Here is a 16,137-nt window from a genome sequence, read left to right as displayed (position 1 = left end):
TCTGCGAACAAACTCAGTGTTCGCATAAATCACTTCTCCAAAACAACCCTCGTGAACCTGACTGACCCTCCCAAAATCTTACCAATACAAAATCCTGTGCACAGGCCGACTTCACAATAATACGTCCCTAACTTTAATCCCTGATTTCTTCATAAAAATGACCGAAAATTGTTCTCTCACAGCGCGCAGTCAACGCCCTTCGCCAGCGTTGATTCAGGCAGCGGGTGCGTGTCTCGCCCATCCCCCATGGTCGCGTAACTCTTAAGAGTTAGATCGATATGGCGCGAAATGTAACGATAAGTTAAAAAATCGCGGTTCCCGCGTTGCAGCGATAATGGTACTAGCAACCCACGTGGGCGGTGTTCAGACCGTCAACAGCCCCCGTTCACCACCACCTCCCACCCCCCCGCATACGAGTAGCGAGCGAGACTCGGTTACCTCGTTAAAAGTACACAACGGCCGTTTATTCGCGAGCAGATTGTGCATCGTCGTCGTAAATTCCTCCGGGCGATTTTATCAGAGGGCGGAAGGGGCACGAGGGCGCAAACGGTGGAGTTAGAGCGAGAGGATGAGGGGGGAGGTGGGTGGGTTGAAGAGGGGGCTCGACGCGTTCCTCTCTCCACAAAAGGGTAATATTTCCGTGACGCTATTACACTTACCGGAATGGGGAAAGGGTAGGGGGCGTCGAGACTCGGTAACTACCCAGTTAACGCAGTGCGGCCACGCTGGCGTCGCGGGCGACGTCGGTCGAGAGCCGCGTCCCTGCAAAAGGTTATAAAAATTCAATTAACTCCGCAGTTTTAATTAATTCCGTATTTATATGATGCGATAAACAGAAACTACCTGGCCCCCCTCGCCGTGTGCGGCACGGCTGTTTCGTTTAATCTTCGCTATTGTCGCGAGGGGCGCACGGCCTCGCGGCCACGGGAAACCGATTTCCGCGTTGTCTCATTGCCGCACGTTCTCATCTTTTTCGCGTGTAGGGCTATTTCAGGACGAATCGATCATTAGTTTTGCGCTGTGTGTTTAGGTACCTTGAGGGTGATGAGATGTGACGTAGGGATGGTGTATTCTGTATATATTATTACAGTAAAAGAGCCGTTCATTGCACAAGTCGATTAACTCCATGAAACAAAATGTTGAGAAATGGGATTAAATATAAAAAGTAACGAGTACACCAATTTTCCTTTGACACTTAAATTTAACATTTCTCAAAAAGTGAAGTTAATCGATTTGTGCAGCGAACGGCTGAAATGTCATTATTTTATCGCGATGCATTGGACGGATGCCCGGCACAACTGCACGTAAAAGGAATCTTGAATCTCGCGACGTTCTCCGAATAGCAGTGCACGCATCAGACCACTGAGGTACAAAGGAAGATTGATGGAAGCTGATTCTCTCCATCTCTCTTGGGCCTCCACTGTCAGCTCCTCCAGGTGAGACTTGATAATCCGAATTATTCGCGATGAATTTATTCATTGCGGTTGGTGGCGAACTAATTGGCTTTAAAAGCCTTGAATGCTTTATTGAATTTTAAGGACAAAGGCGAACTTGGAATATTGTTCGTCTTTCATCGGACATCCTGAATATGCATATGCATACACCGCCGCTACGGAAGTTTCGGTACACGTGTTGATGAGAAGGAAATTCATGAATTTTATTCCAATAGGGGCAAATTAACACAAAGATATCACAGACTGCGTGAAATTCATTACTGTAGGTGGCTCTTCGTCGGTGGTTGTGTGCTCCATTCATCCAAAAATATCCAGTGGATTCCAGGTTAATTGGGTCGCCGATTAATCAGGTTAGCCGTGTATTTGGGACAAACCTTAAAGGACCAGCTGACGTAATTAGAGCGGTCGCTTAATTGGCCCGAAGTATTTTGATAATAACGTGTCCCAATTAGCCGTAATCCAACGTATTTGTCCATCTTCGCGCATCAATTCCCGTTAATATTGTTTTTCATCAACGTTTCTTGATCTCTGCGTGGTTCTAATAAGTTTTTACACTACGATTATCATAAAAATATATTTTTTGAAAAATATTTTAAATTACAAAAATCGAATCAAATAGATAATAAATGTCCGTTTGTATATTTCCTTGTAAAATACAAACAATGAAGATATGTACATCCAAATGTTTCGCGTATTAAATTACGTGTACAATAAACTTCAGTCGAGAACGCAAAAAAATTTTGCAACGGATGCAATACTGCGATATCCGCCATAGGTTTCATACGCTAAATGACTTCCGCCGAAAATTCTTCAATATGAAAATAATCATCGCGAATCCAATCAACTCATCGTATACAGAGTTGCATCGGAAGAAATTGAGAAATGCTATTTACAAGGTAGACTGCGAAATGCTGTTATTAAAACTTACCCTCGCATACGGTCGCGTATATTGTTACTACTTGCTGTTTTTATATGAGGAACAATGAACGTTGTTTTCAGGCACCGAAAAGTATATAGACAACTAATTGCATACCGCGGACAATTAAAGAGCGGGTTCCGTAATTGGTTCTTTAATTATGGATTCTAAAACACAAAAGAAGTCGTACTACGTTCTGCGTGTGCTTAAATTACTATTAATATTCTTTTTTTTTTTCATGCAAAAAATTGCAGGGAGTAGAGAGGAACTTGGTGAAATTACAAGAACAGTTTAATTAAACATTCTTCTTGAATCTGTCTTTCCTGATGCAGCAATTTAATATCGTTTGACGCGGAAGGGTTTGTAGTAGTTCATTAATTTTTGCTCATATGTTTCTTTCTAACTTTGAGACTTAGAATTGTTTAGAAGCCTAATTATTTTAATCCAATTGTGAACTTGAAGAGACACCCATTTTGGTAAATTAAGGTAACAATATAAGGTAAACAATCGGTTACATTCAACGCTATTTGTGTTTCATTAAAAGACACAATCCTAAAGGCCACGTGTAACGGTTCGCGATTGCAATCGCCTGTTGGTTTCAATACCTCGCAAGAACCGATCGTCTAGGCGAGATGAAGCAGCGAAGTTCGATCAGGCTCATAGCTGCGAGGGGTAGCCTATACCGTCGATAACGTTTATCGTTCCTCACTGACGCGTCGATGCCTTCTCAGGCAGAAGAACACCAACGCCCACACCCGTCCCCATCCTTCACCTCGGCATTTAAATTCAGACACCGCAGAAAATTCTGAAAGAGCCAATCGGGGGTTGGCCGTCGGCTCAGACCGTGCGATGTGTGCGGGCTTTGCGGTTGGCTGCAGGATTGGCTGGTTAATTTCACACTCCCATGATTATATAGACGAGATGGTGGGCATTTATATTCGCGCGCGCAGAGAACCGAGGGTGCCTGATTGGGTCCGATATTTAGAGAATAAAAAACTTCCGAGTTCCACGGTACTGTTCGTTGCCACCCTCTCTGCCCTTCTCTCGTTTCCTGTTTTTTTCCGTCTCTCTCGCACCCTCCGGAATCGCCCACCGTTTCGTCCTTTTTCCTCCTGCACGTTACACTCGCACATACGCGATCGTCCACACGCGGACGCGAACATACACGCGTAGCAAATGACTATGGATTTCACGGGTATTATAGCTCTCTTTCGAGGTGAAACGTTCGGTACGGGACGAATTCATTCTTTAAGTGGCGAACGAGGGTTGGACGAATGCTAACGTTTCCTTTTATACAGCCGAGAATGTTTGTATCGGAAATCCTGTGATTTTCAACTAAAATTAATTGTCTCTTATTTTAACCATTCTCCTTTTTCTCTTTTTTCTCTTCTCTCATAAATTATTTTTTCTCTCACCTTTTTTAATAAAGCTTTTTATTAAAACAATATCCTGTCATTTTAAACTATACATTCAAAAATAACAGAAATTTCAGCAGCTCCTTGAATCAAACAGTATATTAAGAGTATTCTAATCCCACGATTAGCCTTCCAAGGTCCCAAAACACAGCCCCCCCCCCCTCCCCCGAGACTCATCCGAAAACTACCCGCGAATAATACTACATTCCCTCCCACACAGCACCCAGAGCGTTTCCATTCTGGAACACCCATTCACCTCCCGGCCGTTAGCGTTCTGGGGCAACGTGAAATCTGCGTCATCCATCAGTGGTCATGAGGGGTGGCGGCGAGTCGAGGGCAGTCATCAATATTTTCGCCGGGGACAAAGCGATGAAAAACAGCCAGACGGTGACGGACAAAAATTTTTGGCCAGTCGACGAGGACGTCGACCGTGCCGACTCGCGTCTGAACGATCGGCGTTAGGCAGCGGGCCGCCCTGTAATCGTGCAAATTTGGAAAAGGGTTCGTAACGGGAAAGCGTTGGAACGTAGATGGCGCGCGTAGTCGGGGGTGGAGGGTTGGTGGCGAGGTTGGTAGTGGACGAGTGGCAATCCGTAGCGAAAATGCGACTCGCGCGGGGCTCGTTTCGGGACGGACCAGGACAGCGCCAGCGGCTTTTAGTGTGAAATGAATGCTTGTAATTACGAAGGGCGGGAAGGGGAACGGAGGGTTAGAGCGGGACTGACGGTTAGAGCGACGGAGAACGTACGGAAAAAGCGTGGGAGTAGACCGTTGCGGCGGTAGTGGTGGAAGCGGTGAAACCGTTCGGTGGGGATAGTATTTCGGTTGCGAAACGGTCTAGGGGCGGCGAGGGGAAGGGGTGAGAGAACGGTTCGGTGGAGCTGCACACTCTGCCTCGCAATGATAGACTGTACTGATCCGTCGGTCGGTTTGTTCGTGTTGGTACGGCGCAGGCTACGTACTACCATAATGTCCACTAATTGTAATAGCCACCCTTTGTGCGCCGCTACCGTGTCCCGTCGATGACGAAAGAATGGAGGACGAACGGCCGATCTGCCAGCCTACCACTGGAACAGGTATTTTTGTTTGAAAAATTATCGCTTCACAATGGTGGTCGTACACTTATGTTGAGGATATGTTATTGAATATAGTTGACTAGGAGCTTCGTAGAGTTGCATTGATTTGTGGGGTTGAAAGGGCCACAGATTATTTTGAAATGTTAGTGATACTGCTTTTGAGGGTTAGAGATATTTTTTTGAAGAACGATCAACTAGAAATGGATTTCCAAGATGTGTAATTGTTAAAATATGAGAGACTTAGTAAAGGGACCAGTTGACTTTTCCTTTAAACTTGCTAAGAATGCTCATCTCTTCCACTTGTCAACGGGACGCAATAAACGAGTCACCCCTACAATAATCGAAATTCTACTTAAGGTAGAATTACTGTTGCTTCAAGCTACACGTAGTCTCCAATTCGCCCTCGAAGACAGTCTCGAGGGGCAGGCGAACACCAGCGATGAATCTTAGGGTGGTTTTCTAATTATGCAACGCCTACAGACACTACTACTCGCGACCTGCAAGAATGCTCCGCAGGAACAGTTACAAAAGTCCCTCGTCCTCATAAATTGGTCATAAATTCTGTGCCCTTTCTCGCTGTTCGCGTGCCTACTATGCGCCACTTGCTATTGGGAATTGTGGGTTCGGTTTTGCTGAAGAGTCGACTGTTCTTTTCTAGACAAACTTTTTGCAGACAAACACACAGACCTCGTTGTGATATACAGTCAGTTCTATAAATATTCGTACCCTCTGTGTTTATCAAATAAGTTTGTCTATATGAAATGACAGACTTGATGTTTTCAAAATTTATTTATGTAGATATGTATTATAGAAAATTTATTAAATATTGACTATTTTATCTAGATGTGGTACGCAATGTGTCAATCGATTAAAGAATAATTGAATAGCTACATTCAATGCAGAGAAAGATGAATAGTCATAGTTAATATGTTTACTTGTTCAAGCATAAATATGAATAATAAAATAGACGCCAATCGTTTAGCATAGGTGGCAATAGGAAGGTACTATACTTGGTTTACCGAATTCATAAATTCATCTGTAAACAATGATTCGCTTTGACCCCTTTTCACCAAGCTTTCTCAGATTCTGCGTGTTCTATAGTTAGCTCAGTTATAAAATTCCGTATGGGGGGCAGATATGCGTAGAATGCACCGTTGCAGGTGAAATGGAGTGATTGGATTAGAGCCGGCTGACGATCGGACTAACAGTCAAACGAACGAAAAAATCGGAACGCTTATTTTCTTTTTTTATTTGATTTCAAGTCGTCAGTCCTGCGAGTGACGTTGACGAGAACGTTGAAAGTGTGATGGGGCAAATTACAGGTGACCCGTGCTTTTGATCATTTTATCAAATTCTCTGAATTCAAAGGGTTTGCTCCCAGCCGCATCCCTTGATCAGCCAGTCTGTACTTTCAGCCGATTCTTCGTTGTAGCTATTTTCGATTAATCCTCGTTAAACGCGATGCATTATCGATCTTGCGGATTAATCCGGGAACTCTTTGAACCGAAATTGATCGAATTCCTGTTGTGCAGAGTTAAAAAATCAAAGTAGGTAATATCGAGTGTGCTTTAAAGTAATTCTGAGCAAAAATTAAGTTGGGACAAGTATGTAATTCTCCCTTGAATGGCCATTTTTATTTTCAAATGCAAATGAGTTATAAATTGTGTCATGTCCAAGAATGAGTAATTATTCGTAACCTAACTCAAGAAGCATCCATTCAAAAACAACCAGCTCCCACCCCGAATCTTATTTATTTCCCCGATATCCCTCGACCACGGTTTCGTCCTGGAATGCTCGTGTAACAACGTCTTCGCTCCCACTTGACATACAGAAAAATCAATAGCTCATGCCCGATCGCAAAAAGCATACGCTGAATGCCCCACCGACGTTGTTTCCTTTTTATTTCGGCGTAAGTGTTCAATTTATATTCGCCGGCAAACGATCCATTCATACGATAAAATAAATATACCCGGCACGAGTATCGCCGATGACGAAGGATGAGACGCCGAGCTATCAGTCGCCTCTGCTGTTGGTTTGCTCGCGCCCGTCCATACAGCACGGCTCGGATAAATATTTCCGCGTTTTGAATCGACGCTGGAGATCGTATTGCAATGTATACCACCAGCATAAAGGTCGCTCGCGTGTCTCTTTGAAAAAGCCTCTAAAAACCTACGTCACGATATGAATACGGCCGAGGCCCGGGACTGGATTTTATTACACGTGCAATCGCAGCTGCCTGCAAATCGCTGGGACGTATCAATGCGACCTCGTTATACGCATCTACGCGCAGATTCTTTCCCCGCAATAATTGTAACGCGGATATACCCCAGACGTCGCGTCGCGCGTTGACATTTACATGCGCTGCTCACGTTTCTATTGACGGCCGTCTATCTTCGATCGGGGGACTGCGACTGGATCTAGATAGAGGTCGCTTACCTTCCTGAGGACCTCCACAGCGGGGTTGGAGGACCCTGGTATGTTAACCCCTTCGTTGGAGCGCTCAGTGACAGGAGAACGGATTGCAGAACGGATCATTTGTGATGCAGCATTGGATCATTTGTTGTCTGAATAAGGAATAACTTGGAGGAATTAATTTTATTATTTTATGGAGAATGGAGTAAAATATTTCTTGTAATAGCTCGTTTTACACAGATTCCTACATGAATATTTGTGCAGCCCCCGACAGCTGGATATATTCCGTTATAGTTCGCTGGAATAATTACAAATACATTTTTAATAAATTTAGTTAAATGAATTGCTTTTATGAATTTAATTTTTTACAACCAAGAACATATTTTAAACGTCATAAAATAGTATCGAACATCCCGAGACTGCAACAAATCAATTAATAATTCCTCCTAATCAATTAATAATTCCTAATAAAAACTACTTTCTAGGCAAGTTTTTCTAACTGATTCCATCTTGCTCTTCGCTGCGAGTGCGTGTCCCCTGCCAACTGTCTTCGACGTTGAAACAATAGCAAATGAAGATCAACTCGTGCGAGTTCTCGTGGCTTACATATATTGCTATTGAGCGATTACACTGCTCGTCGTAGTATTTCGTCGCGCGAAATCCCCGTTGATTTATAGGAAACCGTGCAACGCGCCCACTAACACGTATAATGAGACATAGAGATAACGTCAATTCGGGGAAATATATCGCCAGGACTTTCGCAATAAATCTCGTTCCGCATTTTATTTTCGACTTCGTGAGCGCGCGCGCGCGCGCGTGCGAGTTAGAGGCGGGAAGGGGTTGATCCGCGGACAAAATATTTGCGTGCACTCAACTACGCGGGTGCATTAATTCAGTGATTCGGGGTAATATATTTCCGAGTTCGCCAGCCGAAACAGCTTTATGCGCCAAATTTAATTAATAATCTGGATTAAGATACATGGATCGCGTTGCGCAGAAATGTTCTTAGCTGGCAGATTCGGCTACGGCCGCAATTCTCTCGGTAATTGGACCGATACGGAAAACTTGCCGCCATGCCATCTAAATCGGTTATCTATCGGTGGCCGAACTTCCGCGATGTTCGGTTTACGTCATCGACTAATGTACCGTACGTGTTCCGTGTCAAATTCCAGAAATAACTCCTGCTCGAACATTGCACTCTCGATACGATGATTTGATCATTGGCGGGGGACTTAAAGTGCTGATGCTTTTTTTAGAATTTGTAACGAGTTCCTAATCGAAAACAAAGTGGTCAAGTACTCGTTAAAATAGTAAAAGATGTGTAGACATAGATCCAATGTTCACTTTTTAAATCTATCAATGTTCTTGAATTTCTCCGAAAATTGGAATACGAATAAGGTATTGAAAAATAGTAATCCTTCGCATAGAATATTGGAAAATAATAGTACCGAATATTTTTTCATTGGCGAGGAACGAAAATTGAACTCAAAATGAATATTCGTGGATGAAAGCTGAAACTATAATAGTTTCAGGATTCTACTTTTTAATCACAAAATTCGTAGAGAACTAAATCGTACGTGTAGTACACATAGCATTTGTGTGTTGATTAAAAAATGAAATTCTAAAAGCAATCGCATCAAAAACTGACAATACTAACTTATTGTTTTCGGTTCTTGATATTTCCATGATTATTGTCTGTTCTATTCATATTTCCACAGCGTTGAGCCAGCAAAAATTGTACGTTTCGCCGCGTTGGTATTCTTCGTGTCGTAGTTTCAATTATAGCTGTCGAGTCGAGCTAGGGTAAGATCCGAGAGGAGTATAATTACGGGTATCAGATTTGGAGCTAATAGTTCTGCGTCACCCGGAGCACGGGGTATTGTTGCCACCTCCCTTGTTGCCTCGGGGCTCTCTATGTAATTACCATTACCCACAAGCTGATACCCACCGCGCTTATCATATTCTGTGGCAATAATAGCGTTGATACAGCAGCTATGCTGTGATTGCCTTCGATTCGAGAAGCTGCATCTTGATCAGAAATGCCTTGGAGACGCTGATCTGGAAAGTTCAATTTATACGATCGAGTTGAAACCAGGTTTCGATTAGGGCCCGCAGGAATACGGAATACGGGGCATCGACCCGCGCCTAACGTTTGAAACCAACCCGTTACGTCGCTTACAAATATTACATTTACAATGTAAATCGCGCTAAAACGCCGAAAGCTTGCTGGATAAATAAAGACTGCGGTCTATAACACAGACCATTTAATCACGTAGCGTTTCAACTATGTGGATGAAGTCATATTCAAAATTCTGTGGAGATAACAAAAAAATTTATATTATTATTATTACCGGTTTGAACAAAATTGATGTAATTTTTGATTTATACAGGAGGAATGGTCGCATTGAATTTAAATGAAAATTAATTAGTTAAAAAAAGTAAAAATAAATAAAACCTCAGTTTTAATCCATGTACTTGATTATTGGATTCAATATCAATCACAAAGAATAAAGAATGTCCGAGTGAAGATCTTAATGTCCACGCGAAATGTTAATAAACGTTTCATCAATTTTCATGGCACCACCATTTTATTATACGCGAAACCATAACGTGTGTTTACATCGCGCTTAATATTCCATGCCTTCATGAGACGACAGGAACGCTTTACGACCGCCGCGAAGTACCGTATAATGCAGTTTTAAGCAACGACTTCTGAGCTCCCGAGACCAATGATAAACAACCGACAATAATAACAGTTTATTCGTGGCCGAGCGTTCCATGTAAAATTCATTATAGGATCGCGCGTGTGATACGGCGACATCGAAAGAACAAATACGTAACGACGCTGCACCAGATGTATCATTATGATTCGGAAGTTATGGCATCGTGAATGAGATTTCAGAACGTTGCACGAGCCGCGACGTAATGGATGATGCAACACAGGTGGCTGGCAGTCTTCGATGAAAAATTAATTGAGCCTAGAAAATACACATTTTTCATCTTAATAAGATACCTGATGGAAACTAGTTAATCAAGATTAATTTAGTAATTTGCAGTCGCATTGGTTTTAATTGTGATGTGCAGCAATAAAGGGAGAATATATACATGTAAGTATAGACTTAGATGCAAGTAATTGAAGAATTTGTTTAGAGGTATTTGTTCATTAATTTTTGCATTATTTTTAACAATTTGTTTACCTACTTGTAAACAATACCTCTCATATTTTTTATCACATTCCTTTCAAATCACTTTCTAATCACAGAAATTGCAATTGCTTTTTAAATCATCGTATCCTTCTAATAGACTCTCTTTGTCACTTCGTGAGGGAACGTTCAATACCTTGACAGGGTTTGAAGCTTCCATAAAATAAATTCATGGGAGATAGATAATCTCTCCCGGCGTCAAGACGTAAATAGCAATTCTAGAAGAAAAATTAGCTGTTAAGCGTCAGCGAGATTGGGTTTTTAAAGAAATTTGCCACCTTCCGGAAGTGTCTGCGAGGCGACATATTTAGCAAAGTCTTTTTCTGTCGTCCTCTCGATGAAATCTGCCGAGACAACGACGAGGGTAGGCGGATGATTTTCACCCCCCGAAGCGAGGGAAAAATTAACGGTGGTCGTTACGGAGGTAGACGCAATTTTGATTCTATCTGTTGTCGACGCACGGGGACGAAGCAGCAGATGAAGTCGCAAAGTAATACCTGAAAATCTCACGAAGAGCAAAACGGCGAAAGTTATCTCGTAAGCCCCTAATAATTTTCATCGCTAATACTTTCTTGCCTTACATTCTCCTGGTTCTGTCCACTCTCACCTTTTTCCAGTACGATTATTCTCTTAATATTTTTCCTCTTATTCCATTAAAATTATGCACGAAGAACTTTTGATTTCGGAGTATTATTGCTCAATTAAATATTCACCTGTCGAAGACTCGTCCATTGTTTGATCGATAGTGTCGCTGTGACGCGTAGCATGGAGTAATTAATACGACAAAAAGTGAGTTGCCCATTATCTAAAATGTAATATCTTCATTAATTGGCACTTATATTACTGGAACAATGGCAACGTTTAATGTCTTCGCTTTACAGCGTATCTCTGACATTCAACAAGTGAAAGCAATTCTCACGTACAAAGGCGTATGGTTCATAGAGGTACATTCATCGGCAGCGAAGTGTCAAGCAACTGCTCCGTGCATTCGTATGCAGATGGACTGTCGCTTGATTGGAGAATTAACCGCCGCTTCTCCTTGACTGACGATGGAATAATGTACTGTTCGTCTTCCCGGTTCAAACCTGCTCGAATTCCAAGAAACACCTACGTCAATTTGCAAGTACGCTTGAACTTTAATTATTCTTTGCAACAAAGATGAAGACGATAGAAAACTATGATACAGTTTATTAGAGAATGGAGTCTAGTAGAGTTTTAGCATTGAATAGCATTTAATTAACAATCTCTTACTTTATAATTTGCTTGTCTTCGTCAATATTTATTAATCCTCGTTAATCCTTCTTGTCGCATGACATATAATACTACAGTCAATTAAGTACTCTACGAATTTGTAGAATTTTATTTATTCATCGAAAGAGTCTCGAACGAGTCCGCAAATTCCGTGGAACGCGCTCACTACTCGGTTTCATGCCAGGTAGGGCTGTTCACCTTTTCGACTCGTTGACTTCACAAATTAACGAGTACGTCTCGTGCAGTCGGTTGACTCGCAACGGCCTTCAGACGGCATCGTCAAGTTATAAAAAATCGGCTGACAAAAAAAGCCAGCACGTTTAACACGCTAGAGGTTTCGCGATGTGTGAGTCGCTTTAAGCGTTTTAATATGCAACGTGGGTCATTTGAGACATCATTTTTAACGTTTAAATTAGGACATGACATGAGGTTGAGATAACTTCTTTTGCTCAGAGTAATGGAATTTTGATTTAAGCGACAAGGATCATCTTATTTAAACTTTGTTTGAATATTTGGTCATCGAGGGTGAGGTGTTCTTCAGGAGATGAACAATTACATGCATGTCGCAATTGTTGTTATAGAATTAAACCTAAATCAGAGTGTTATGAGCATGAAATTTATAAAAATCATTTGTAGTTTGACGAGGTGCAGAATTTTTCACGAATTTTTAAATTATAAAATTTATCCCATGGTTACCTATTTTCCTGCACACACATACATTTTATATTTACACCGAATAAACGAACATTCTCGGAGGTATTAATTTCATTTCAACTTGCAAATTCCATTTCATGGGGGCACTGAAAGCTGACGCCACGCAAAGGCGCCGCAGCATTGGGTAAAGCGTACGAGAGGTAAGCACGAGAAGAAGGTCATTTTTAATTAAAGTACAGAACGATATTAAGAGGATAAATCGTGCCGTGTATAATTATCCTGAAAACGTCCTGCTCTCTGTTTGAGCCCGATTCCCTCGACCTCTGTCCAACTCCCGATTCTCCATTCTTTTCTCTGAAAAATCTATTTATTTTTCACAGCTGTCTCGATTTCTCTCTCGGTCAGCCAGTATCGTTTCGTCCTGCACCGGAAACCGAACGTAGACTCTTGTCAGGAGCACGTGCGCGCGCCGCAACACAGCTCCGCGAAAATGACACAGTAATTAATGGTCACGTATCAATTAGCGGGCGCCTACTATGTGCCCGTTGCCAGTTTTAAATCGGTCCAACGCCAGGTTGCAAATCTCTCGCGCACACCACCAAACCCCTTCCATCCTCTGCCCTATCGCGCAGTCGGCCAGTCCTGAGTCTCCTCTATTAATTACGAAGGGGTCCATCAATTTGACACATTAACGTATTGCCCGCGCAGGTGTTGCGCGAAACCACGCCGCCATATGCGGCGAAAAATGTTCCGTGTTCCAGTCAGCGAATGCCTTTTCGAAAATGAACGAGAAACTAATCGTTTATCGCCGTCCTAGCAACGATATTTTCCGTGGCCGGCCTCTGTCGGAGCTCGGCAGTTCTTTAGGTAGAGGTGTGATTTTTTTAGCGAATTACTGGCATAGTGGTAGGGGTTGAAACACTGGAGGCAATTGTGGTGCGAAAATGAGACGTTAATTATTGTTTTTTTTTTGTAGGGTAGTTTGAGTAGTTTCTTTTTTGTGAAAATGATTGAAAGTATTTATTTTAGGAAGTGTTATTTTGGAATAATATTCTATAGAATTTAATTTCACCAAAACCTTTCGATTCTAATATCCCTTCGTTGAATAAATATTTCCTTATGAAGAACAGTACAAGTATTTTTCAAATACGTAGAAACAAATATAGAAAATTTAAGGAAGCTAAGGTAAACAGTATTCGCAACAAAAAATAATAAAGTAGGGTCTTTAACGTTACAAAGTAGAAGGCTGGTTTAAAATAATCACGTTCACGGATATCTCTGAATAAAACCATGTAATAATAGCATACCGTGTGTTACAGGATCGCGCAATTTCTTATCAGCGTGAAGCACACGAAATCCGATGAAAACGACGTCGGAAGAGCGAAACTGAAAAGCAACGAAGCGGCGCATCTGGCACAGCGGCGGAGACCACCGCGTCATTATTTATGGGGTTTACGGGGTTCGGTCAACCGCAAGGGTAGCTGAAGGCACTACGCCCTTGAGGACTCGAGCTTCCAAGTCGGGGTGTTGCCAAGTGTGAACCGAGAAGGCGTTGCTGTTTACTATCTCGCCACGAAGATCCAACCGACCTCCCGAGCATACGTTTGCGTATATTGTTGGTCCGTGGTCGCATTCCCTGGTCCCATCATCTCCCTCTGAAAACAATGAGTTTAGTAGCAACTGCTTCACAAGGGAAGTTAACGTTTACCTGTTTAAGGTAATACGAACATCAGGAACCCCCCGTGACCGCTAACGAACGCGGAATACCTTCTGTCATTAGCGAACGGAATGGAAATGTCGGAAGTTAACCCCTTTAATGGCTCTGTTACCTTTTTTCCGGAAGTTTTTCGTTTGTAGTGTTGATTGGGGGTTGCTAGACCATTTTCTATTTATTGTTCTTGTGAAATTTGTCGAAGCATAAATGTACACCATAAGAATGCCTTAAAGTGGCTGAACTTGAACTGAATTTTATTAACAGAAACATAAAGTTATAAATACATTCTTCAATTCTCACAAGAAAACAAAACAAATAAATGTAAACAAACCACACGCAGACTTCTTCCGTTCAAACTGTCCTGTTCAAATCGTCTAAGATTGCTTGAGTATGTAATGCAAAGCAAGATTTAGCATAAAAACTGTGTCTCGTTATCGTTTCCTAAAGAATCCGCGAACATCGTTAGGAAGCAGACACCGTGTAACAGACTTAACGGCCCGCGAAAGTTCCGCTATATTTGACCAACATGTCTTGCGAATTTCTTTTCTAAGTTTCTGGCTAACAATTTCCCCTCGGAACTTCCCCTTCAGTTTGTTTCATTAAGATGGTGCCATAAAGTCGGATGACCTCCTCGAACGAAGAGTCTTTATCGGACCAATTATAAAAGAAAACGCGAACCGCCTCCTTATCGTCGCGTTTCGCGAGGTAACGTCGTGTACGGTAAAGTTGCTTGAATTAAATCACTTTATCTCTGTTATTGTAATGTTTGTAACAGCCAATTAACACACTCGCTACTTCAAATTCTATTCGTGGCTATGAAACACACTACATATTTACAACATATTTTGTGACATCTATCTTCGCCCTAATTTTTGTCTGAACTTGGTATTAGAAGCGTAAAACATCTATCGGTCACGAATGTGTTAAAAAAATACATGTATTTGATTTATTTAACAGACCATCGATAAATGAAACTTTTCTTTGAAAATGTTGCCAACAAAAATAAACTCGATAACCAGTCACGACCCTTCAACCCCTTCTCCAGATTCTCTAGTTTCAAGGTTCGCAACGCAAAGCCTAATTTGACAACGAATTATTCCTCACCGATCTCATCGTGCATTTTTCTGTTCCGCTCGGTTGTCGAGGGTTTAAACGCGCTCTGGCCACTCTCGCTCTCCGAAGGATCAATCTTCGCGCGACGCCTCTCCGTCGCGATGCTGATTGTATTTCACGCGCCGTTTGTTGTTCTCATTTATCGTGAACTGGCATCTGCCCCTTAGACGCGAGATCCGTTAACGTATCAACCGGGCGAATTAACACGCTGGCCAAGCCCCTCTTGTATCGGCGATCGACTTTTAGTCCCCGCGGACGAACGGCTGCTTCTGTTGCCAGCGTTCTGTTCTCATATCTCTCGGCTATCATTCCGTGCGATTAAACAGAGACCCTGGAGAGTTTAAAGTTTTTGGAGGGGGCCGGGAGGAGCGGGGAAAGGGGGTTTCGAAACGGGGTCGACCGTTACGGGTAACGCTCAAATTGACGGGGTGGGACAGACAATAGTTCAAGACTCACGGTTCGCCGAACACTAATATAAATGCAAATCGACTGTTACACACTTCTGAATGTCTCGTAAAACAAACTGCACGCGGAGGTCAGTCCGAGAGGCGAGGAGACAGTGGGGGCGGAGAGAGGTGAGGGATCGTTAATGATCGGTTTCGGCGCGGTCCTGACAATTTGTCCAAGGTAGTGTTTGCCGAGCACTGACGGCACCGTGTAACGATAAAATGGTCATTGGGAATTAGCATTAGTCGCGCGGCTATTGTTTGAATGCGCTTCCGTTTTTTCGAGTAATCGTTGCTCGACCAAAAGCACTAAGTAACTAAGTAATGTGTTCACGTTTCTTTCGCTGGGGAGGGGTGGATTTTAATTAATCGATTCATGGATTGACAGTTATTCCGTAAACTTGACTACATCAATTTTTTAACATACCTTTGTTTCGTTCTCCTGAATTTCAATCAGTCCCATAGATTTGGAAAATTATTTCG

At 42.4% G+C, this 16,137-nt stretch overlaps 2 long non-coding RNA genes across 4 annotated transcripts; both read left to right on the top strand.

The window, feature by feature from the left end:
* The first annotated feature begins 810 nt into the window (after positions 1-810).
* Positions 811-11,431, top strand: LOC128890480 (uncharacterized). Of its 3 annotated transcripts, none has more exons than XR_008460625.1 (4): positions 811-1,165; positions 1,242-1,436; positions 10,176-11,265; positions 11,358-11,431. It is a non-coding gene; the product is annotated as an uncharacterized LOC128890480 (long non-coding RNA). The 3 variants fall into 3 exon arrangements; XR_008460626.1 differs by having other exon boundaries at positions 10,176-10,380; positions 10,577-11,425; XR_008460624.1 differs by having other exon boundaries at positions 10,176-11,425.
* Positions 11,432-11,434: 3 nt separating this feature from the next.
* Positions 11,435-14,429, top strand: LOC128890479 (uncharacterized). Its single transcript, XR_008460623.1, has 2 exons — positions 11,435-11,599; positions 13,701-14,429. It is a non-coding gene; the product is annotated as an uncharacterized LOC128890479 (long non-coding RNA).
* Positions 14,430-16,137: the final 1,708 nt, after the last annotated feature.

Source organism: Hylaeus anthracinus, unplaced genomic scaffold (genome assembly GCF_026225885.1).
Source record: "Hylaeus anthracinus isolate JK02 unplaced genomic scaffold, UHH_iyHylAnth1.0_haploid 12000, whole genome shotgun sequence".
Classification (NCBI taxonomy): domain Eukaryota; kingdom Metazoa; phylum Arthropoda; class Insecta; order Hymenoptera; family Colletidae; genus Hylaeus; species Hylaeus anthracinus.
The sequence above is the reverse complement of the archived record's forward strand: the minus strand, read 5'-3'. Positions and strand labels throughout refer to the sequence as shown.